The 23,785-nt window shown below is 34.7% G+C and overlaps 1 protein-coding gene across 5 annotated transcripts in view; it reads right to left on the bottom strand.

The window, feature by feature from the left end:
* LOC118184546 (polypeptide N-acetylgalactosaminyltransferase 13-like) overlaps positions 1–23,785 on the bottom strand; it is a 558,492-nt gene that overhangs the window by 489,023 nt on the left and 45,684 nt on the right. For 3 of the 5 annotated variants that reach the window (XM_085813204.1, XM_085813170.1, XM_085813210.1), the window contains exon 1: positions 19,387–19,529. The exons of the other annotated variants lie outside the window; for them this stretch is intronic. The gene's annotated coding sequence lies outside the window, so the exon portion shown is untranslated. Of the gene's footprint in view, positions 1–19,386; positions 19,530–23,785 lie in introns of those variants that run through there. 5 annotated transcript variants of the gene reach the window in all.

Below are 23,785 nucleotides of genomic sequence, written 5' to 3'. Positions count from 1 at the left end.
AAGGGGACGGTGGACTTTAAAAATTAGTTTTTTTAATTTTTGTGTTTTCAACAAGAAATTTTATACATATACATATTATAACATCAATTTATAAAATATATGTTCAAAATTTCAATTTATTTTAAATTACAAAATTTTAAAACAAATAATTATTTTAATTAAAGATTTAAGATGTTCCTTGCGCGCTAGTTTTCAATATTTTTTCTTAATTTTTCCTTTTGACTTGACAAAAGTTTTTGTGCATCCGTTATTTAATATAATGGATCAGAAATTTTTAAAAAGAGTTTTTGTGAAAACGCAGTGTTCGGAAAAAAGTCACCTCTTGTTAAACTATAACAAGTTTAAACTTCTTAATAATATCATATTCAAAAATGCATACACAGATCTACTGTAACATATAACAAGATAGTTTCTGCCAAACATCATTCATTTTTAAACGCATGGAGCATTTTCAAGACATACGAACTGCGAAAAATTTTGTTTTGAGAAAACCGAATTTAAAGTTTTTCTTCAAACTTACCATTAATACATATATCCATGTATAAAAGGTAATAGCAAATTAACTTTAAATATGAATACGTAGACACTACATAACATTTTCGTATCATTTAATTATTTTTAATCTCATAACGTTAAATATGAGAAAAATAAACATATCGCAGATTGATATGTGATTAGAAGTTAGAAACGGAAACAATTTATGCATTATATCCAATGAAACTTTTATAATTCAACCGCATCATATGTTTTCCCTTCATTTGTTGCATTTACATTATTTTTTAATGCTTTACAATATTTTTTTTTTTTTTTTCAAGCAGGTAAACTTCTCTTTTTGCTTTGGTTCAAGCGACGTTGAACACGCTGTTTTGCAACGAGTAGGGAAAACGAGTTGGCTTCTTCCTGTTCTATGCTTATAGCATTTGCATAACCTATTAATGAATAAGTTAAATTCATTAATAGTTGTCAATACTGACATTTCTAGCCAGTTTACTTCCTTGTACGAAGTAAAAAGGAAGTATTGTAATCGCGAAAAGTTTCAGGCAGCATATTTCAACGAAAATATCCATTTTGACCGCTATCGAATGAAATTTAACGATGTTTTTGCGTGATATCTCTACGTAATTACAGAATAAAATACTCTTTTCCTCCAAAAAAAAAAATAATAATAAAACTGCTTTAAAATGAATTCTTAGAAGATAATTTTTCGTGGCGTCTGTACGAACGTCCGTACATACGTATCTCGCATAACTCAAAAACGAGTAGCCTCAGAACGTTGAAATTTTGTATACAGGACTGCTATAACATGTAGATGTGCACCTCGTATTTTCGTTGCAATCGGCTCCACCAAACGTATATAAATATATTTATTTATATATCCACTCTGAGTGATCTCAGTTTCTTTAGTCTTATATGTTTGTAAATTGTACCTTTTTTGCTTTAAAAATGATTGAATTATGTTGTTCTTATCATCCGGCTAAGGTTTTTATGCCTTTAGTAAATCTGTATGCAATATTTTTAGAATTATCAACAATTATAAAATTGTTTAAGTGCCGCTAAGCCTAATAATTTTTTTGATGGCAGCCATTGCTTATTTTCATTTGAAACAGCAGGATAGTGGATTTGTTGCCAATCTAGAGAAACTTAGCTTCGCAAAAAAAAAAAAAAGATAACGCCTTCATTTATTATTGCGAATTAAATCATGCTTAATCCTTTCTGGAATTTTTTCGAAAAAATAAGTGTTTAAGATTTACTTCGTAATTTTTAATATAGATATTTTGAGTTTTTATGTATTTTTGCCTTCTCGCGAAAGGAGAACTAAATTAATTGAATGAGAAATACTCAATCGTCTGTGAAAAAAATGTTTCTTTTTTTTTTTTTGTTTTGTTTGCTTAATTTCTTTTATACATCCTTCTAGCTTTATTATAGTATTTGAATAGAACACGTGGCAACGATTGGATAATTCTTTAAATGATATAAATTTTATGCATTCTGAGTTATATAATATCAACAAAATATATTACTGTTAAGTAAGCCTAGCGCCAGAGTGTCGCTATGGTAAACAAACAGAGTGAATTTTAAAGAATGCGTTTATTCTATTGTGGTTTATGCGCTGTCGGCGAAGTAGAATTCAATCCAGAAGTTTAAATGAAATGCAAGAAAAATTGTGTATAATTTAATATTCCTTTCAAGGAAGTCATGTGGTGTACACATCAGATTTTTAAAGAAATAAACACTTCCTTTGGTCAAATATATAAATTATAACATCAGTAAATAACTGTTGAAATACATTTTTTTAAAATTTTCTCCAAAATTTAAAGGGCAAAGATTACGCTGTTTACACATTTTAAATGCTTGTAACTTCTTTAAAAATTAGAATTTTTGAACTCGAGTTTTTTGCATATGATGTAGTTACATATGTGGAATATTACGAGAGTAAAAAAACAAATTCAATATTTTGGTTGAATTTTAGCTATTTTAAAGTCTACCGCCCCCCTTAAGGATAAAAATAAATATATAGATTATCTTGTTACTTAAGCAGAGGTACATTACATTCCCCACATTTTTAACAAAACATTTGTTTCAAAACTTACAAGAACAAAATGTTTTTTTATCAGTTAAGTACGCAAGAGCTATTTGCCTAGCGCAGGCATGGCTTTAGAAAAGACTAATTAAACTGGCTCCTATTTACAGCAAAACATCGGGGACATCCTACAACATGTCCGGTTGTCAAACACGGGTATAACTATCTGTATTCAGAGACCTTATCCTCTTATTCAGTGTTGGGTTAGGTTAATCAGATACGGCAAATCACGCAAGGGCTATCTACTTGAGGAGGAGGGATGCCTTCGTAGATAACTTTCGAAGGATTGAAGTTAGGTTGAGTTAGGTTAAGTTAATTGATTAAGGCAAGAAGTAAGGTGCCGATTTTTAGGTGCCTAAATAATAAAATGGCCACCGGTTCTGGACTTAGTAGTGGCGAAAGCCTAAAAATGGCTAGTGCCCGCCATAATAATAACTTTACAAAATTGGTTTGGTCACGTGACAATAAACTTCGCATCATATGTTGATAATTTGTCAATCATACGGTAAGCAATATTTTAAAAAAGTTTAATCTTCAAAAAAATCAAACATTTAAAACATACTTGTATGTATACATCTTAACACTCACTAAAATAATAAAATTTCATCGAATTGCAAGCTCTATGTAACAAGGAATTAAACGTCGCAGGCGAGAAAAATTTACAAACGGAAGCTTCGTATCAGAAGAAAATTCGCATACACGATTAAAATTTTATTTTGGAACTTTAAAAATCAAACTACGTTTAATGGGAAAATATCTAGTATAACCTCAGAAATGAAAGAGAAATGAAATATATACATGATATGTAAAAAAAATGGGAATAGGTTCTGAATTAATGCAACAGTTCCTAAAATGGCGCAAGTGGGACTGAACGGCACAAAATTAAAAATTAATGAAAAATTTTTAATAGTCATGTTAGTCAAATTTTATTTTGAAACTTCAAAATCAAACTAACTTGCTGATAACAACAAAATTTTAAAACTACTTTTAAAGGTAAAATCAAACTACTTTGAAAGGTAAAATATCTAGTATAACCTCAGAAATGAAAGAGAAATGAAATATATACATAATATGTAAAAAAAATGGCAATAGGTTCTGAATTACTGCAACTGTTCCTAAAGTGGCGCAAGTGAGACTGAGCGGCACAAAATTAAAAATTAATGCAACTTTTTTTTAATAGTCATGTTTTTTCTTCATTGTCTCTTCATTTATCATAGGATAATTTATGGAATACTGATAAGGTAATTCATCTTTATTTCACAAACATTTTTTCTAAAATATGCTGTAAGTGTTATAGATGAATATATATTTATGTATAAAAAGAGAAGTAAACTACAACATCTAATTCTGTTTAACTCAGCAGATGGCACTATTTCCCAGGAAGATAAAGGAAGCATGCAATCATATCACTTCCTGAAGCCAGCGAATTGACTCAGAAAAGCTGGGAAGCAAAGGCGGCGGTATTGTTTAGTTTTCGAAAGCGGCTTTCCAGGAAAGGATCGTGGTAATTCTTTTCCCTCGATCAGCTTACGATCAGAATTTTACTTCTGACTAGTATCTAGGAAGTAATACGTTTCGTTTTATGTAAAATATCTATGGGGTATATTTATATTTTATAGAAATGAAAATATTAGTAAAAATAAAGAACTGAAAGTTTTCAGATTTTAAATTACGTCCAAAAGCGGAGGTTAACACTTTGTCTGTTAGCTTTATTTGTTAAATATCACGTCCTTCGCACTTAAACCATAAAATTCAGTTCAACAGCAATATCGCAAAATAGTTTTCAATTGAGCCTTTCCGATACAGAGTCTCGCCGCGCTGGAGATAAAAATGTTTTTCTGTACAACGTTTGCCATGGCTCGCTTTGAAATCCTCAAGTTTGTTAATCAAAAATTCGTTCAAGTTTTACAAAATATGAAATCGATCATAAAACAAATTCCAAACTTCAAATTTGGGCTTCCACATGCCCATATTCACAGTAGGATTACGTCATTCAAAATTCGACGGCTCTATGTACCGTTATTTTATCGCAATGCGAGAAATAGACATACATTCATGCAGATTTTTCATTATTTAATTTTTTTCAAATATAATGCAGACTCTAACATTTGGTGGCAACCGTTTGGAAAATAAAACGGACATTTATAGTGAACCATCGCAAAACGGAAACAATAGTCCGTCAGGGACAAAGCCCCTTTTGAGATAATAATAAAATTAATAAAATCTACAGACTTTCAGATTTTATATTACGTCCAGACGGGCGTTTACTTCATTTATAGGCTCATACACGTTTGCACTTTGGCCTAAAAATATTTCAAAACTTCATATCTTTAGAATTTCCTTATAGACAGTCTCGTGTGGGCTGGAGATAAAAATGTTTTATTCCCCACAGTGTTGCCACTGTTCGCTTTGATATTGTTGAGTTTTTTAATATAAAATTCGTTAACGTTTAACAAAATAAGAAATATACAATAAAACAAATTGGAAATTCCAAATTCGGGCTTACAGGTGCTATGTTCGGGGGGAGGACTGTGTTATTCAAAATTTGATAACTCTAGGTACCGTTGTATTTTTCACAATGCGAGAAACATACATACATACATTTATACAGATTCTTCATTTTAGTTTCTTTAAATATAATACAGAGCGATAATATTTGGTGGCAACAGTTTGAAAAGTGATAAATCGAGTTAAAGAAGTTCAACGCAAAATGTCGTTTCAAGACTATTAGCCCTTCTGCGCTATCGCCCCTTTGGGCTACTGCCAATAATCCAACTAATAATAGTAATAATCAGGTTTGAGGTTACTGTAGTTGGAAACGAGTACGGCACGTGTCAGCCAGGCCTATATCATCTATATTTATTTCTTCCACATTTATGAAATCAAACTTTCACCCTCATTTTAGAGCTTTCCTTCGACTGAGAAAACTTAAATATAAATTGCGTGCTCACTTTAAGAACTGCTACAAATTACGTGACGCGTAATGTTAAATATTTCATCAATTCTAATCTTATTTATTTATTTATTTATTTGCTAGTTTATTTGGAATTATTTAAATTACGATAAAACCCGCGAGACTATGTGCTGAAAAGGAAGGACTGCTTTCATGAAAAACTTTTCAAGGGAAGCTACATCGTATTCATGTTGCCCTTATAATGATAACTCTCGTGCTGCTAATGCGTTTGAGCTTGGGTCGAACTACCAGTGTTGATCGATTTTACCGCTTCGCCATTGGTGGGCTCAGTTCAATCAAGATCATAACTCATTCCATTATAACAATATTCACTCCATTTGAAATAAGCACTTCAAAATTCCCCTTACATTATTACTATAATACTTGTAATAAGCTAACTGGGTAAAGAGAAGGAAAGGAATTCCTCTTCCTTCGGAAAGTATTTTTTATCAAAACAACACAAATGAAAATGCGCTTTAATTGGATTGCTGTTGTTATCAACAAGCTCACTTCCCAAACATTTTACTTTATGGAATTCCTGAAACAGCAATTAATTAATTTCATGAGATTTAAAATTCTTGAGAATCTAGAGATTATAAGAAGAGAATACATTAGTTATAAAAGGCATAATTTAATAAGAAAAAAATGAGGCATTAAAATAACTAAAACTGAAAGAACACTATATGGTTATAAATGTCTTCCGTTAATCCTTTAATTACATTTTAATTTTAAAACAACTGATAATTTTTATAAAGTAGGTGTTAAATATACACAAGCAATCTACTGATCTATCAGATAAACGGGGCGATGGTGTGGTGTATTTGATTAAAGCAAAGCACTTTAGGGCTCTCTGCCTAAAGGGATGGATGCTTTCGTGGAGGACTGTCTAAAGCAACTGCCTTGTATACATGTTAGATTTTTATATTACGCCCAAAGCCGCATTTTTTAAATATTTTGTGTGTTACCTTTATTTATTAAATATCATGTTCTTCGCACTTAAACCATAAAATTCAATTCAACAGCAATATCACAAAATATTTAAAAGAGCATATCTTTAGAATTTCCAATACACAGTCTCCGGCGCTGAAGACAAACTTTTCCCCCCGTATAGTGTTGCTATTGCTCGCTTTGAACTCGTTGAGTTTTTGTGTGTGTGTGTGTGTGTGTGTGTGTGTGTGTGTGTGTGTGTGTGTGTGTGTGTGTGTGTGTGTGTGTGTGTGTGTGTGTGTGTGTGTGTGTGTGTGTGTGTGTGTGTGTGTGTGTGTGTGTGTGTGTGTGTGTGTGTGTGTGTGTGTGTGTGTGTGTGTGTGTGTGTGTGTGTGTGTGTGTGTGTGTGTGTGTGTGTGTGTGTGTGTGTGTGTGTGTGTGTGTGTGTGTGTGTGTGTGTGTGTGTGTGTGTGTGTGTGTGTGTGTGTGTGTGTGTGTGTGTGTGTGTGTGTGTGTGTGTGTGTGTGTGTGTGTGTGTGTGTGTGTGTGTGTGTGTGTGTGTGTGTGTGTGTGTGTGTGTGTGTGTGTGTGTGTGTGTGTGTGTGTGTGTGTGTGTGTGTGTGTGTGTGTGTGTGTGTGTGTGTGTGTGTGTGTGTGTGTGTGTGTGTGTGTGTGTGTGTGTGTGTGTGTGTGTGTGTGTGTGTGTGTGTGTGTGTGTGTGTGTGTGTGTGTGTGTGTGTGTGTGTGTGTGTGTGTGTGTGTGTGTGTGTGTGTGTGTGTGTGTGTGTGTGTGTGTGTGTGTGTGTGTGTGTGTGTGTGTGTGTGTGTGTGTGTGTGTGTGTGTGTGTGTGTGTGTGTGTGTGTGTGTGTGTGTGTGTGTGTGTGTGTGTGTGTGTGTGTGTGTGTGTGTGTGTGTGTGTGTGTGTGTGTGTGTGTGTGTGTGTGTGTGTGTGTGTGTGTGTGTGTGTGTGTGTGTGTGTGTGTGTGTGTGTGTGTGTGTGTGTGTGTGTGTGTGTGTGTGTGTGTGTGTGTGTGTGTGTGTGTGTGTGTGTGTGTGTGTGTGTGTGTGTGTGTGTGTGTGTGTGTGTGTGTGTGTGTGTGTGTGTGTGTGTGTGTGTGTGTGTGTGTGTGTGTGTGTGTGTGTGTGTGTGTGTGTGTGTGTGTGTGTGTGTGTGTGTGTGTGTGTGTGTGTGTGTGTGTGTGTGTGTGTGTGTGTGTGTGTGTGTGTGTGTGTGTGTGTGTGTGTGTGTGTGTGTGTGTGTGTGTGTGTGTGTGTGTGTGTGTGTGTGTGTGTGTGTGTGTGTGTGTGTGTGTGTGTGTGTGTGTGTGTGTGTGTGTGTGTGTGTGTGTGTGTGTGTGTGTGTGTGTGTGTGTGTGTGTGTGTGTGTGTGTGTGTGTGTGTGTGTGTGTGTGTGTGTGTGTGTGTGTGTGTGTGTGTGTGTGTGTGTGTGATTATGGCAAAGCCTCGAGGGCTATCTGCCTAAAGGGAGGGATGCCTTTCGTGGAGGACTTTCTAAGGGAACCACGAAAACGCCCATGCAGCCAGCCCGTTCGTGGGATTCGAACCTCGGACCGAACTACCAGTGTTCAGCGACTTTACCGCTGGTGGGCTGAGTTTGTTAATGAAAAATTCATAAATGCTTTACAAAATATGAAAAGATAAGAAAACAAATTCCAAATTTGGGCTTCCAGATACCAATATTCGGGTGGAGACGTACGTACTCAAAACTTGATGGCTTTAAATACCGTTCTTTCATCACAATGCGAGAAACATATATGCATTTATGAGGGCTCTTCATTATTTAATTTCTTTAAATATAATACAGGACTGTAATATTTGGTGGCAACAATTTAAAAAGTGATTCGCTGTTTATAGGGAACCAACGTAAAATGCAAAAACGAAATTAATAGCCCTTCTAGGCATATTACCTTTTTGGACTAGAAAAAATATATATACAGAAAGATTCGAAAAAGAATGTAAGTTTTATTGCTTAACGTATGACATAATCCTTATTTAATTACTTCGAATTTGTATTTTAATTTGCTAAAGCATGTTTTCTTTTCCTATGTTGAAATTGTTTACCGAACTTAATATAAATATCGATAGTTTGGAAACTTTTCTAAAAAAGAAAGCGCAGACACCACTTACTTCCACATGCTTAACTTTTACATTTTCATCTCTAAATAATCGTCAAAATGCGCCAAGACACTTGCGATAGTAAGTAAGTACCAAACACGCAAATCTTTCAAAAAGGTAACCCAAATCTTCGCTTTTCCACCACATTTTTGATAATAGTGCTACTTCTAAAGTGGTGGTGGTGTATTGAATTATGGCAAAGCACACTAGGGCTATCTGCCTAAGGGGAGCGGTGCCTTCGTGGAGGACTTTCTAAGGGAAACTGGCTCGTATACACGTTACACATGGGGAAAACCACGAAAACATCCATGCAGCCAGCCCGTTCGCGATTCGAACCTCGGACCGAACTACCAGTGTTCAGCGACTTTACCGCTCGGCCGCTGGTGGGCCCCGTGCTACCTCTAAAATATAAGCTACACAAAGTATATTGCAAAGATAACAGATTCGTAAGTGACAAGAGGTATACATGATAATTCTTTAAAAAATTAGAAAATACCAACAGAAAGTGAAATTTAAAATCCGTAAAGCAGAATATTTGCTCACAATTAAGACACAAAAATGTCGATTTTCTAATTGGAATGAACACGCGACATTACGACTACAACAACATTTCCTTAAAACGCGAAACTTTACGAGATAGATAATTGCCGCACACGAAGAAATTTCGCTTTCTATTCGAACTAATTCGATTTTCACTAAATTAAGAACAGCCGAAATCGAAAAGACATGATACAAGATTCACAAGCGGAACAAAGTTCTTCGGAAGTTTTGGGAAATTTAATGTAATTGGATTTGATCGCTTGTCTTAGAATGGAGTTTTAAGCATGCTGTTATTTTCTAAGGATATTTCACTGGCACATTGCATAACAAACTTCAGGTCACCTGTATTTAAACATTCTGATCAGTGTATGTAAGCCGTCCGGGTGTCCAGACCCATTCTTACCTGTATTTCAATATCTCGAAATTAAGGATTTAATAACCACAACGTTACGATTAGTTTGGGATATTTAATGAAAAAATCTGATGTGTACACCACATGACTTCCTTCTACGGAAAATTAAATTATACGCATTTTTTCTTGAATTTCATTTAAATTGATTAGATTGAATTAAATCTACTTCGTCGACAGCGCATAAACCACAATAGAATAAATGCACTCTTTGAAATTCACTATATTTGTTTACTATAACGACACTCTGAATGCACAAAATTTATATCATTTGAAGAATTATCGTTGCCACATGTTCTATTCAAATACTATAATAAAGGTAAAATGATGTATGAAAGAAATTAAGAAAACAAAACAGAAAGGAAACAGTTTTTCACAGACAATTTAGTATTTCTCATTCAATTAATTCAGCTCTCACTTCGCGACAAGGCAAAAATACATAAAAACTTAAAATATCTGCATTAAAAATTACGAAGTAAATCTTAAACACTTATTTCCTCGAAAAAATTCCAGAAAGGATTAAGCATGATTTAATTCACAATAAATGAATTTTGTGTTGCGAAGCTTAGTCTCTCTAGATTGGCAACAAATCTACAATTCTGCTGTTTCAAATGTAAACAAATATGTCCGCCATGTTATTTAAAACTTAACCGCACTTAAACAGCTGTTAAATTGTTGATAATTGTACAAATATTGCTTCCAAAATTACGAAAGACATAAAAACCTTAACCGGAAGATAAAAATAACATAATTCAATCATTTTTAAAGCAAAAAATGTACAATTTACAAACATGTAAGAGTACAGATACTGAGATCACTGAGCCGGGTAACAGAGTGGATATATATATAAATATATTTATATACGTTTGGTGCAGCTGATTGCAACCAAAATACGAGGTGCACATCTACATGTTATAGCAGTCCTATATACAAAATTTCAACATTCTGAGACTACTCGTTTTCGAGTTATGCGAGATACGTACGTACGTTCGTACAGACGCCACAAAAAATTCTCTTCAGAATTAGTTTTAAAGCAGTTTTATAATTTTTTTGGAGGAAAGGCGTCTTTTATTCTGTCCTTACGCACAGATATGACGCAAAATCATTGTTAAATTGCGTTCGATAGCGGTCAAAATGGATATTTTCTTTGAAATATGCTGCCTGAAACTTTTCGCGATTACAATACTTCCTTTTTACTTCGTACAAGGAAGTAAAAAGGTAACCGAGCTAGATTTAAATGATTTTAATTGCTTTGGATTTTAGTAAAAACAATTGTTGATTTTCATTATTATTAGAGAATAACGTATTTTTAAATTCCTACAGTTAGCTTACACTCTCCCTATATCTTGTCAAATTTTCAATCGTTAATAAAAAAATTTTTATTCATCCACTCAAGTTCGATACATTTTTTTAAACTTGTAGTGGATGACACTTGATGTTAATAGTTTTTTCACACATTAAAGATAATTAAAATTTAAAATTTCGCATATTAAGCCTTACAAAGTATAACAGTTCATTAGGAATTCTCACGTCCTGGAATAATTAATTTTATAACATCTTCTAAATAATAGTACATGACTGTGATAAATGGGATTGTAATGTTTAACAAAATTAAGTGGCAACAGTAAGATAGAATTCTAAAGACTTTTAAAGTGTATGGAATTAAAGAATTGTAGTTTTATATAGTTGAATGAAGCGGATGGAATGTCCCATTACGTAACGAAAATTCTCTCATAAGGAGGATCTGGCTTTAAAAATTTCTTTTTATATTACTTGTTCTATGGAAGTTTATGTTGCTGTTTTTGTTGTTGTTGCTAATGCTGACTTGTCTGACCTATAGTCAACCCTAGCCCCCGAAATTCCTCGTGGCAAAGAGCGCAAGTTTTTTACTCCTGTCGTTGGCAACAGGCTTGAGCATATGGGGGACAAAGCGATTTAGCTCAGTTCCGCCCCCCAATTTTGATGGAGAGCACCCGGGGGGACGGGTCCATGGGTCTCCCACTCCTCTTCCCCTACCATCAAGCTCTCGAGAGGACTTTCGGCTCGCCGCTTATTTAGAGTGCTCCTATGCCGTACGGACACATCCGTGCCGTACATTTACAAACATCCGTGCCTTCTCCGGGATACGAACCCGGGCTCTTCGGTACGGCAGTCGGTGGCACTAACCACTATGCCGGTAAGTTTACAGAATATTTTATCAAGTTTGTTAGTTTATATAAAGACACTGAAACACACGAGAACCTTAATATCCAACGAAAGAGTGAAATCTGAAAATTTTAGAATTTCTTCTAAGGAAGAGTGGCTTTATTTACGTTACACAGGATCTGTCAAAAAATGCATGCTCACTCTAACGAAAGAAAATACTTAATTGTGTGTTAGTATGCTATGGTATATTTAATTACGGCAAAGAGCCTTCGAGTGCCTCGAGGCTATTTGCTTTCGATGAGGACTTTCTAAGGGAAACTGTCTCGTATACAACTTACATATTGGGAAAACCATGAAAACACCCACGCAGCCAGCCCGTTCCCCGGAATTGGAAACCGGGATCGAACTACCAATGTTCAGTGACTTTACCCGTCGGCCGCTGGTAAGGCCAATTGTGTGTTAGTATCGAACTTAATCATAGGTTAATATAATCACACATATTGTAAGGTAAGGTTAGGTTAGGTTATGTTTAAATATCACCCTTTTCGGTACTATTCCGTTTTAAAGGCTGTAAAAAATTGCAGCGAAAATGTATGCGCGAAAGCGCCAAATCTAGCAAACACGCCCATTAACAGCGTGCCAAATCTCGCGTACGCGCTGATTTCAGATTGCGTAAGTTTATATAGTTCTATATTTCTATATATATATTAAGACGCCATTGAATTACTAGTTTAATTTCGAATTCCTTTTTTGATATCCTATGGATTAAACAATTTGGGAATTGCCCATGATGAAAGGTCTGTGATAGAATTTTGGGTAAAGTGCAGAATCATCCACTGCTTGACGCGTTTTTAAGAATTGCACATACTCGGTATGCATGTACACATCGACTTAGTTTCACTTAAAAAAAGTCCCAGAAATGCACAAAAACGGCACTGCGCACACCCTTGACTTTATCTATGTACACATCGACCTATTGCCACTTAAAAAGTAAAAGAAAATTGACAAAAATCCAATTGTGTTTACCCTTGTAAAAAGCGGCAAACAAATAAGTGGGCGATTCTGCACTTTACCGAGAATGTTTTCATAGAAAAGGCATCATTCATTATAGAAAATTATGTTTGAACAACCAACGAGATGACATTATGCTTTAGCGATAACTCGGTAGCGAAATATTATATTAAATTAACCTGCCATCTAAATTAAAACATCAATATTAGATTAGTTATTTACTATTATACTTCCTTCCTTGCGTTAGGTTTGCCGCAATTACTTTTGGCAGCATTGGCATCAACAATAGTTTGGCGACTTTTTACGGCCCTCGAAACCGAATAGTACCAAACTTTCTGAATCTCTACCTATACAGTTGTTTACAGTTTTCAAAGTGTTGCAGAGATGGCAATCAGCGGCCAGACACATAACACATTGCTCGAACAACGTGGATCAGTTTGTCTGCGAGGGATGCTGCATATGCGGTTGTAATTTCTTAACAAAGGACTTCGAGTATAACCGATAAGGTCCTCCAAAGCCATTTTGATTCACTATCATAGATTTTCTTGGCGAACCCTGTACATATATGAAAATCATGAAAGTGCCCATATTGTCGATCCGTTCACTAAAATTAACCGAATTAATTACCGAAGAAGCAAGCTATTTACATTTCTTAATCAAATTTCCAGTTCTTCTATGAAGTTTCGTTTTATCAATTGGTTTCCCTTTTTCTTGCTTCTTATTTCAACTTACTCCCGTCCAAACGATGCAACTTTATGGCACACATGCAGTAGATTCAAAGAGCATCGAGTTAAGAGGTGAGTTACTTAAAAAATAAGGGTAAAGCAGAAAGGGCGCTCTCGCCTGAAGCCTCCGTAGAGGTCCCTTTAAGCTCATTCGGCCCACCAGCGGCCGAGCGGTAAAGACGCTGAACACTGGTAGTTCGGTCCGAGGTTCGAATCCCGCGAACGGGCTGGCTGCATGGGCGTTTTCGTGGTTTTGCCCATGTGTAACGTGTATACGAGCCAGTTTCCCTTAGAGAGTCCTCCACGACAGGCATCCCTCCCCTTAGGCAGATAGCCCTAGTGTGCTTTGCCATAATTAAATACACCACACCACACCATACCATTTTAAGCCCATTCAGTACAATCACGAGCAGTTTTCGTTATCAGTTTCTCACGGCAAAATGAGGAATTAAAATTGTCATACAACTAAAGTTACAAGAAGTAATTAACAGAGACAACAAGTTAACAAGTTAACAGATTAGTGCTAGATTGAACGAGAACATTTCGTTTATTTTAATTATGGCAAAGCATTCGAGAGCTATTTGCCTGAGGGGATGGATGCCTTCGTGGAGGATGTTTTAAGGGTAACTGGCTGGTATATACGTTAGACTTGGAGAAAACCACGAAAACACTCGTCTAATCTTTGGAATATGGTAACAGGTAGTTTGGCGACATTTTGGTAAGGCGATAAAAGTTACTAGCTAGGACTTTAGCAGTGTACATGGATAAAGTCAAGAGTGTGCGCAATGCCATTTTTGTGCAATTCTGGGATGTTTTTTTAAGTGAAAATAAGTCGACGTGTACATGGATGATACCGTGTATGTGCAATTCTTAAAAACGCGGCAAGCAGTTTGCGATTCTGCACTTTCTCCCAATTTCGCACCTAATCTTCGTCATGATTAAGCATTTTTGTTCAATAAAAGTTCTAGTATAAGCGTAATTCGGCTAGCAGATTGTTGGAAGGAAAAAAAAAAAAAAAAAAAAAATGCTTTTACTTCGTGAAAACAAAATGGCGTCTAAAACAAAACTGGCAGGTTGCTGTAGCAGGGTTGGTTGCCAAATTTTCGCCAAAAAATCGCCAAGTTACCATAATCCAAAGATTAACCAAATACTCATGCAGCCAGCCCGTTCGACAAGATTCGAATCGCGAACCAAACTACCAGAGTTCAACGTCTTTCCCGCTGGGGCGCCGTAGGAGCCTTTTATTTTAAGAAAAGCGAAAACAAATATTTTGAAATAAATACTATAGCGGATAAGAATAATGAAGACTTTATAGATCGATATACGTCAATATTTTCGCAGATGAAGAACCTCTCAAAATGCTCCTAGCTATACCACATTTCCTGCAGTTTGCCAGCAACGCAAAAATGGACTAATAATTTACTATATACTTCGAACAGATAAAAATTCGAAGTATAGTAAATTATTTGAATGATTAATTTACTAATTTTTACATAAAAAATACCGTAGCTATAGATGAATCACTGACAAAATACCAAGGTCCAATGAGCAGTTGATTGAGAAATTATCATCACAATATGAATGCATCAAAAAATGAAAGATGTTTTCTTTATAAGAGATTTTGCAATATAATGACTAAATAAAATCGTTTCTTTTATGCACCAGATATCCAAGTTAAATCATACCACAAAACATTAAAGGAAACTGAATTGTATTCCTATTATGCATGAGGAAAAACATAAAAACTCGCGTGCGATCAGCCCGTTCGCCGGGATGCGTTCAGCTATTCTACATTCGAGTTAGATGGCTTAATTTAGAATATAAATAGATGTTGGTTTGATTGCTTGATTGATAATGGTATATCACGGGAAAGATTGTTAAGGGGGGGGATGCCCTTCGTAGTAAGTGGCTCATTAAGCGGCGAAGCGGTAATTTCGTTAAACACTGGTAGTTTTGACACAGGTTCGAAACTCGGGGAATGTGTTGCATACAGAAGTTTTTTCAAGGATTTCGCCATACGTAACATGAATTCGAGCCAATTTCCCGTAGAAATTCCTCTACGAATGCATGCCTTTCCTTACTCAGGCAGCCCTCACGTGCTTTCCTGTAATAATTAACGCAACCTTCGCGTTAGGCGTCCTAAGAAAATCTGTTCATATTCATAAGGAGGAAAAAACGCACACTTATGTACACGTTACACATGTGGAAATGCCCATTAGAAACTGGTGGTATTCATGATGTGTACATGGAAACTCACAAAACATTTACGCAGACTGTCCGCTCACCAGAAACCGAACTAGAGACAAAAATATCAAGAACGGACAGAAAAATAATGGTACTTTTCCGTTTTGCCGGCGCAAACGCTAAAGTCGCCAATAATGGTACAACTGATGCCAAACGGAATATCTTCGCTGGTAACCTTTTACGCCTCAGTTTCAAAACAAGTCGCAGCCATTTTTTTTATCAGATTGATTGTTTCTTTCAATACTGGCATACTATTACATAGAATTTTTACAAAATAGTTGAATTTTATCCCCTAAGACAATTCGCGGTAATTAAGGCAATTAGAATGCAATCACACCGCTCATCCGAACGCGAAAATATAGAAAAGGCAAAATCAAAGGTTAAATTCATCCATTCTAATGAGAATGCACTAGCGAAGTAAAGCACTACGGTTTTACATAATTTATGAGTAAGCTATTCGTACGAATTAAAATAATTCTTGCATTTAAACTTGTATTCCAAATTAAGCTTTAACTTGAAATTAATGTAGATAATTAGTAAGAGAATTAGATTTTTGTAGCGTAGTTTACATGAGATCACTTGGGGTCACGTGATACGAACCGGCGAATCAGGATTTTGAACCATGAAAGCATAGTAAATTCTTAAATTAATGTCTTTTTACAAATTTATTGTCTTTATTTATTGGCTGTTTACAAATTTTTATACTCTATTAAAATGTTTATGCCTTCAAAATAAAAATTCTTAAAATTAACATTTGTTAACATTTTTTATGTGTATACTGTATGTTGTCGCCAACAAAGTCTGCTTGGCGAGATTTGCGCCGGCGAAACGGAAAAGTACCAAAATAATTTATTAAATTTACATGCACTTCAAGTTAAATACGAAAAATGGAGATTTGAAGTTTTCTTCAAAATACATATAAAGTAAAAGAAATAATGCTGATATTAAAATAACATTACAAATAAATAAATATTGGATTTGATAGAAAAAAAATCGCTTTAAACAAAGATACTGGCAAAAGATTTTAAAGAATATTTTTCAAAAGTCACTTACTCAAAAACATGTAAACATACTAACAACCTGATACCAAACATAACAACGTATTACAGATTTAAAGAACAGAAACCGAGAAAATTAGAAACTAAAAACGATACTTTGAGTAAAATTGTTACATATTATAAACTTTCAATCGAACTGTTGGTCAAAAATTTTTTAAAAACTGAATTTTTCAGAAATCTATGTGTAACTTCCTGTAAGCATAGTTATCTTACTAAATGACAATATAACCTGTCACCCAGACGGTATAGTGGTTAGGGGAGGTAAACCGTTGAGTTGGCTTCCGACCCAGGTATAGATATATCCATGCAGAATTGGTTACCAACTCGGCGGGAGGCAACCACTAGCTACCAGGCCGCAGCCCTGGACAGCCCCGGCTGAGCAGACGACATTTATAAAATGCAAAAAAGAGATATACATGTGCATACAAGGCACTTGAAAAGGGTACAACAATGTACAAAGAAATATATACATGTGCATACAAGGCACTTGAAGAAGAGTACAACAATGTACAAAGAAATATATAACATGTGCATACAAGGCACTTGAAGAAGAGTACAATCAAAATATATGTGTATACATATAAATACAAACTCATATACATATATATAGTACACACTTACATACATAAATATTCCGAAACAAATACATACTCTCATTCATATTGATATATATACCCATACATATACGTTATCATGTTAGTTAAAGTTTACATGAAGCATGCCATTGAGGTACGCGTGATCCTTAGTATGAATTAGGTACCATAAATAAAAGACAAACATGTACAGATACATTACAGCATTCAGATACAGTACGAACTTTATGCATGAAAACCTGGCACAGCATAAATACAAAATTACATATTGTACATACATATCACATACTCTGTTGCTGACCTATTGTACTAGCTTATATAGACTTTTATGACTACTATCTTCCAGTGTCAGAAGAGTAATTGCTAGTACAGTATGGTTAGGGGAGCCTACTAGGGTACCGAAGGGCCTGGGTTTGAATCCCGGAAAAGGCATGGATGCTTGTAATTGTATAGTGTCGGTGCGGCATGGAGGAACTCTAAATATGCGGCGAGCCGAAGGTCTTCTCGTGTGGTTTGGTGGGTGAGGAGAGGGGTGGAAGACCTCCGGATCCCCCTGGAGTACTCTCCCTCAAAATTGGGGGTGGAAAATAGAAGTCCAACCTCTCTTCGGAGTAGGTTGTGGCAACTATTGTTCCACATAATATGGACAAGACAACAATAATATAATCGAACAAAAAGGTTCGTTTTGGGTTTGTTTTACGTGATCGAGGGCTATCCCCCTGAGGGAAGGAGTGCCTTCGTGGGGGCCTTTCTAAGGGCTCTTATTCACGTTACACATGAGGAAAAAAACCACGAAAACGCCCGTGCAGCCAGCCCGTTTTCGGGATTCGAACCTCAGACCGAACTACCAGTGTTCAGCAACTTTACCAATCGGCCGCTAATGGACTCAAACAAAAAGGATTACACAATAAAAGGTAATAAAGAAACTAATGAATCAGACAGAAAAATTAATACTATTTTTTGCATAGAAATGCAAGAAAGCATATGTAATGGACATTTCAGCTTTAGAAATTTTGTAATATGCTTTAATATTCAATACGAAAGATTAGACTACCTTCATATCAAATTAATACGCAAAATTTAAGGGCTTTACGGAGAAATGCTATTTAATTTTACTTTTCTATTCAATATTTTTTTTTTTTTTTTTCCTGAAAGGTATTTTCTTCAACAACAATGGATAAAGAAATCAATCATAATTATTTTCTCGCTTTAAGTTGAAGCAAACGGGGGAAAATAAGCTACATGATTTCGATTAGATTAATTTAACGCATTCTAGGAAATAAAATCCAGTTTTAATTTTTACAGGGTTCTGGTAGATGGAGATTTGATTTTCTAGAATAGTTTGGAAAATAATATCAAGATGTAATAAACTTGCTATTCAAGCGCTGATCTTCAGGTAAAATTTCATATTTGACAATACAATTTCACGGATATATTAAAGGATTAAGAAAAATATTATATTAGGAAACCGAATATAAACATATCTCTGCATTTAGAATAACGAAGCTCGGAAATGTTTCCATGAAATGTACAATACTTATAAATAAAGTTTAATTTTCTTTATCGCAATGAAAATATTAGGATCCTGGTTAAAACTTTTCATACCCCAAAAGACACCACATTCAAATTGACAGATAATTTAAATTTCCTAACATAAATGGGATTTATTCAAATGACATATTTTTGGCTTGAAAGTGATGAAATTTACAAAGCAATAAATAAGAAAAAAATCCGAAAGGCTTTCCGATTTTATATTACGCAGAAAGCGGCATTTTCTTAACGTTTGGTGCGTCGCCTTTATTTGTTAAATATCATGTTCTTCGCACTTAAACCATAAAGTCCAATTCAACAGCAATATCCCAAAATATTTAATCTTAAAAACAATACTATTATGTTAACATGCTCACAGTAACATAACATTTATAATATATTAAAACCATCCACTACTCATAGTATCAAACTCAGTACCAGGAGCGTGTCTAAATGGTATCCACAGAATCAACAGGTGGAATGTTATGTGAACAACAAAACGAAAATTAAAAAAATGACAACACTTAGCTTACCAGACAGGCAACAGCAGCGACGCTTGCCGTATGTCAAACAGGAAGCAAATGGCTTGAAACAGTCCACGCGGCTCAGTGTTATCAGTTCAGGACGTCACTGGCAAGGTGTAGTAGTCGTGTTATCTCAACAAGCAGATACGACGAAGAACCACGTGTTCCACGATGATGGGAAGAGCCACATGGAAGTTCAGTCTGTCTGCAAATCGATAGTCGCGTCGATCGTGTCGTCCTGCTTTTCGTGCAAATCCATCGATTTCCAATTTGCGTGAATGATTAAATCGGCTCGTCTTGTTGTGACTTATAAACTTTTTACTTTTTATCACAATGCCTAAAGAGTTTTTGAAAATCGAAAGAAACAATCTTTTTCCGTCATTGATATCGAAGATAATTTTGTTCGTAGGTTAGCGGTCAGTTCACCCCCCCCTCTTTACATGGCTAATTACTTTGTGCGCCGGTGTTGCCAGATCGTGCGATTTATCGCGAATTTGCGACTTTCGACAAATTTGTGCATTTGACAAATTTTAGTATTTGCGATTTTGAGGAAATTTTTGCGACTTATGTCACTTCCTTACGCTACTTTTTGCGCCTTCAAAGATTTTTTAGTCCAAAGGGGCTTTGTCCTTGAAAGACTATTGTTTTCGCTTTGCGATTATGCATTGAAAACTTTAAAAGGCTGTATCACTTTTCAAATAGTTGCCAACAAATAGCATCGCACTATTATATTTGAAGAAATTAAATATTGAAGAATCTGCATCAATGTATGTATATGTTTCTCGTATTGTACCTAGAGCCATCCAATTTTGAATGACGTAATCCTATTGGGAATATGGGCACCTGGAAGCACAAATTTAGAATTTGTTTTTAGTCCAAAGGGATTTGAATCCCGAAGGACTATTAGTTTCGTTTTGGCATTTTGCGTCGGACTCATAAATGTCGGTTCACTTTTCAAACTGTTGCCACAAAATGTTAGAGTCCTGCATTATATTTGAAGAAATTAAATAATGAAAAATCTGCATAAATGTATGTATATTTCTCGTATTGTGATAAAACAACGGTACATAGAGTCATCGAATTTTGAATAACGTAATCCTCCAACGAATATGAGCATGTGGAAGACCAAATTTGAAATTTGTTTTATGATCGATTTCCTATTTTTTAAAACTTTGACGAATTTTTGATTAACAAACTCAAGGATTTCAAAGCGAGCAATGGCAACGTTGTGCAGAAAAAACATTTTTATCTCCAGCGCGCGAGTCTGTATCGGAAATTCTAAAGATATGCTCGTTTTAAAACTATTTTGTGATATTGCTGTTGCACTGGATCTTATGGTTTAAGTGCGAGGAACATGATATTTAATAAAGAAAGGTAACACACAAAATGTTAAAAAACGCCCCTTTGGACGTAATTTAAAATCTGAAACATTTCAGATTTTTTTTTTATTATAGATTTCATATTTTATTTTGTAAAAACTTTAACCGGTACTATTCGGTTTTGAGAGCTGTAAAAAATCGCGAAACTATTGTTGATGTCAATGCTACCCAAAACAATTGCGGCAACCCTAATGCAAGAAAGGAAGTACAATAGTAAATAACTATTTAAGATTGATGTTTTAATTTAGATGAAAGGTTAATTACATATACAGCTTTTTTATTATTATAATTTATATAAAAAAGGCTAAACATGACTGAATGGAAGCATAAGAGTAAATAACTATTTCAGATCATTATTATAATTTATATAAAAATTACTAAATATAACTGAATGGATGCCCGCATCTCTATTTCGCTAACGAGTTATCGCTAAAGCATAATTTCATCCCGCTGGTGGTTCAAACATAATTTTCTATAATGATTGATGCTTTTTCTTTGAAAAAATTCTCGGTAAAGTGCAGAATCGCCCACTTATTTGTTTGCCGCTTTTTACAAGGGTAAAAACAATTGGATTTTTGTCAATTGTTCTTTACTTTTTAAGTGAAAATAGTTCGATGTGTACATAGATAAAGGATGTGCCCAGTACCATTTTTGTGCAATTATGGGATTATTTTTTTAAGTGAAAATAGGTCGTTGTGTACATGGATACCGAGTATGTGCAATTCGTAAAAACGTGTCGAGCAGTGGGTGATTCTGCACTTTACCCGAAATTCTATTGCAGACTTTTTGTCATGGGCAATTCTCAGATAGTTAAATCCATAGAATATCAAAAAGATTATAAAAAAAGATATAAAAAAATTAAACTAGTATTTCAATGGCGTCTTAAGAAATATAGAACTATCTTAAACTTATGCAATCTGAAATCAGCGCGTACGCTAGATTTGGCGCGCTGTTAAATGGGCGCGTTTGCTAGATTTGGCGCTTTTGCGCATACATTTTCTCTGCAATTTTTTTACGGTCCTCAAAACGGAATAATACCCTTTAACGAATTTTTTTTAACAAACTGAACGATTTAAAAGCGGGCAATGGCAACAGTATACGGGGGGGGGATCGGAATTTTTATCTCCAACGCGCGGAACTGTGTATCGAAAATTCTAAAGATAAGCTCCTTTTAAAATTATTTTGCGACATTGCTGTTGAACCGAATTTTATGGTTTAAGTGCAAAGAATATGATATGTAATAAATAAATGTAACACACGAAACGTTCAAAAAACGCCCCTTTAGACGTAATTTAAAATCTAAAACACTTCAGAATTTGTTTACTTCTTTTTTTAATATATTGTTACGGATTTTCTAATTAGTTAGCTATTTTTTAGTAGAATTTGTAATTAAAATTGTTTTATATTCCTGTGCAATGCAGCACGAGACTTATTTGAAGAGAAAGCTACGCAGGAAAAACTAAAATGCAGGAGCACTCGTAATTGTACTCTTTTGTTCTCGTGCTGATAAAAAAAAGCTTATAAAAGTGTTAGGAAAACATCTCAGTTCAGTTGTTGTTCACTTATTGCTGTTATTGATTGTAGCGAATTCGCGGTGAGATCGAATTGGGTTTCTTTGTTTTGAATTGTGTTTTGTATAACGTTTTGTTAGTTTAAAATATAACTACTGTGAGATACTGCGATATTGTACGAATATCTCTGAGAAAATTTTAGCATTTTGTTTTATCTGTTGTGATAATAATACTTTTTATTCACTTTTCATCGGACTTGTGCATTCAATTTATTATGAACCCGTACGCAGGCAACAATATCGTAAAATGCTTACGTGTTAAATTAATGTATCAATTAAAAATAACTTATTTATATTTAAAAATAATTTATTTAATCTTAAGTAGAAGTTAGCATCTGATAATCCTGTTTACAAGCGGGAGTTTCCTTTGCCTGACGACAGTATAACGAGAAAGGTGTAGAGGAAAGGGTGAAGTAGTGGGAAAGAAAGGAAAAAAAATCTGATGTGTACACCACATGACTGCCTTGTACGGAATATTAAATTATACGCATTTTTTCTTGCATTCCATTTAACTTATTAGATTGAATTAAACCTACTTCGCCGACAGCGCATAAACCACAATAGAATAAATGCATTATTTAAAATTCACTTTGTTTACCATAGCGACACTCTGGCGCTAAGTTTACTTAACAGTATTATATTTCGTACATAGTATAACTCAGAATGCACAAAATTTATATCATTTAAAGAATTATCTAATCGTTGCCACATGTTCTACTCAAATACTATAACAAAGCTAGAACGATTTATAAAAGAAATTAAGCAAACAAAACGAAAAAAAAAATAGTTTTTCACAGACGATTGAGTATTTCTCATTTAATTAATTCAGTTCTCACTTCGCGACCAGGCAAAAATACATAAAAACTCAAAATATCCGTATTAAAAATTACGAAGTAAATCTTAAATATTTATTTCCTCGAAAAAATTCCAGAAAGGATTAAGCATGATTTAATTCGCAATAATAAATGAAAGCGTTATCTTTGTGTTGCGAAGCTTAGTCTCTCAAGATTGGCAACAAATCTACAATTCTGCTGTTTCAAATGTAAAGAAATATGTCGGCCATGTTATTTAAAACTTAACCGCACTTAAACAGCTTTTAAATTGTTGATAAATGTACAAATATTGCTTCCAGAATTACGAAAGGCATAAAAACTTTAACCGGAAGATAAAAACAACATATGTCAAAGCAAAAAATGTACAAATTACAAACATATAAGAGTAAAGAAACTGAGATCACTGAGCCGGGTAACAGAGTGGATATATTTATAAATATATTTATATAGTACGTTTGGCGCGGCCGATTGAAACCAAAATACGAGGTGCACATCTACATGTTATAGTAGTCTTATGTACAAAATTTCAACGTTCTGAGGCTACTCGTTTTTGAGTTATGCGAGATACGTTCATACGCACGTACGTACATACGTTCGTACAGGCGCTACGAAAAATTCTTTTCAGA

The sequence above is a fragment of the Stegodyphus dumicola genome, chromosome 1 (assembly GCF_044657685.1).
Source record: "Stegodyphus dumicola isolate Sdum_Otavi_A_Nest chromosome 1, ASM4465768v1".
Lineage (NCBI taxonomy): Eukaryota > Metazoa > Arthropoda > Arachnida > Araneae > Eresidae > Stegodyphus > Stegodyphus dumicola.
The sequence above is the reverse complement of the archived record's forward strand: the minus strand, read 5'-3'. Positions and strand labels throughout refer to the sequence as shown.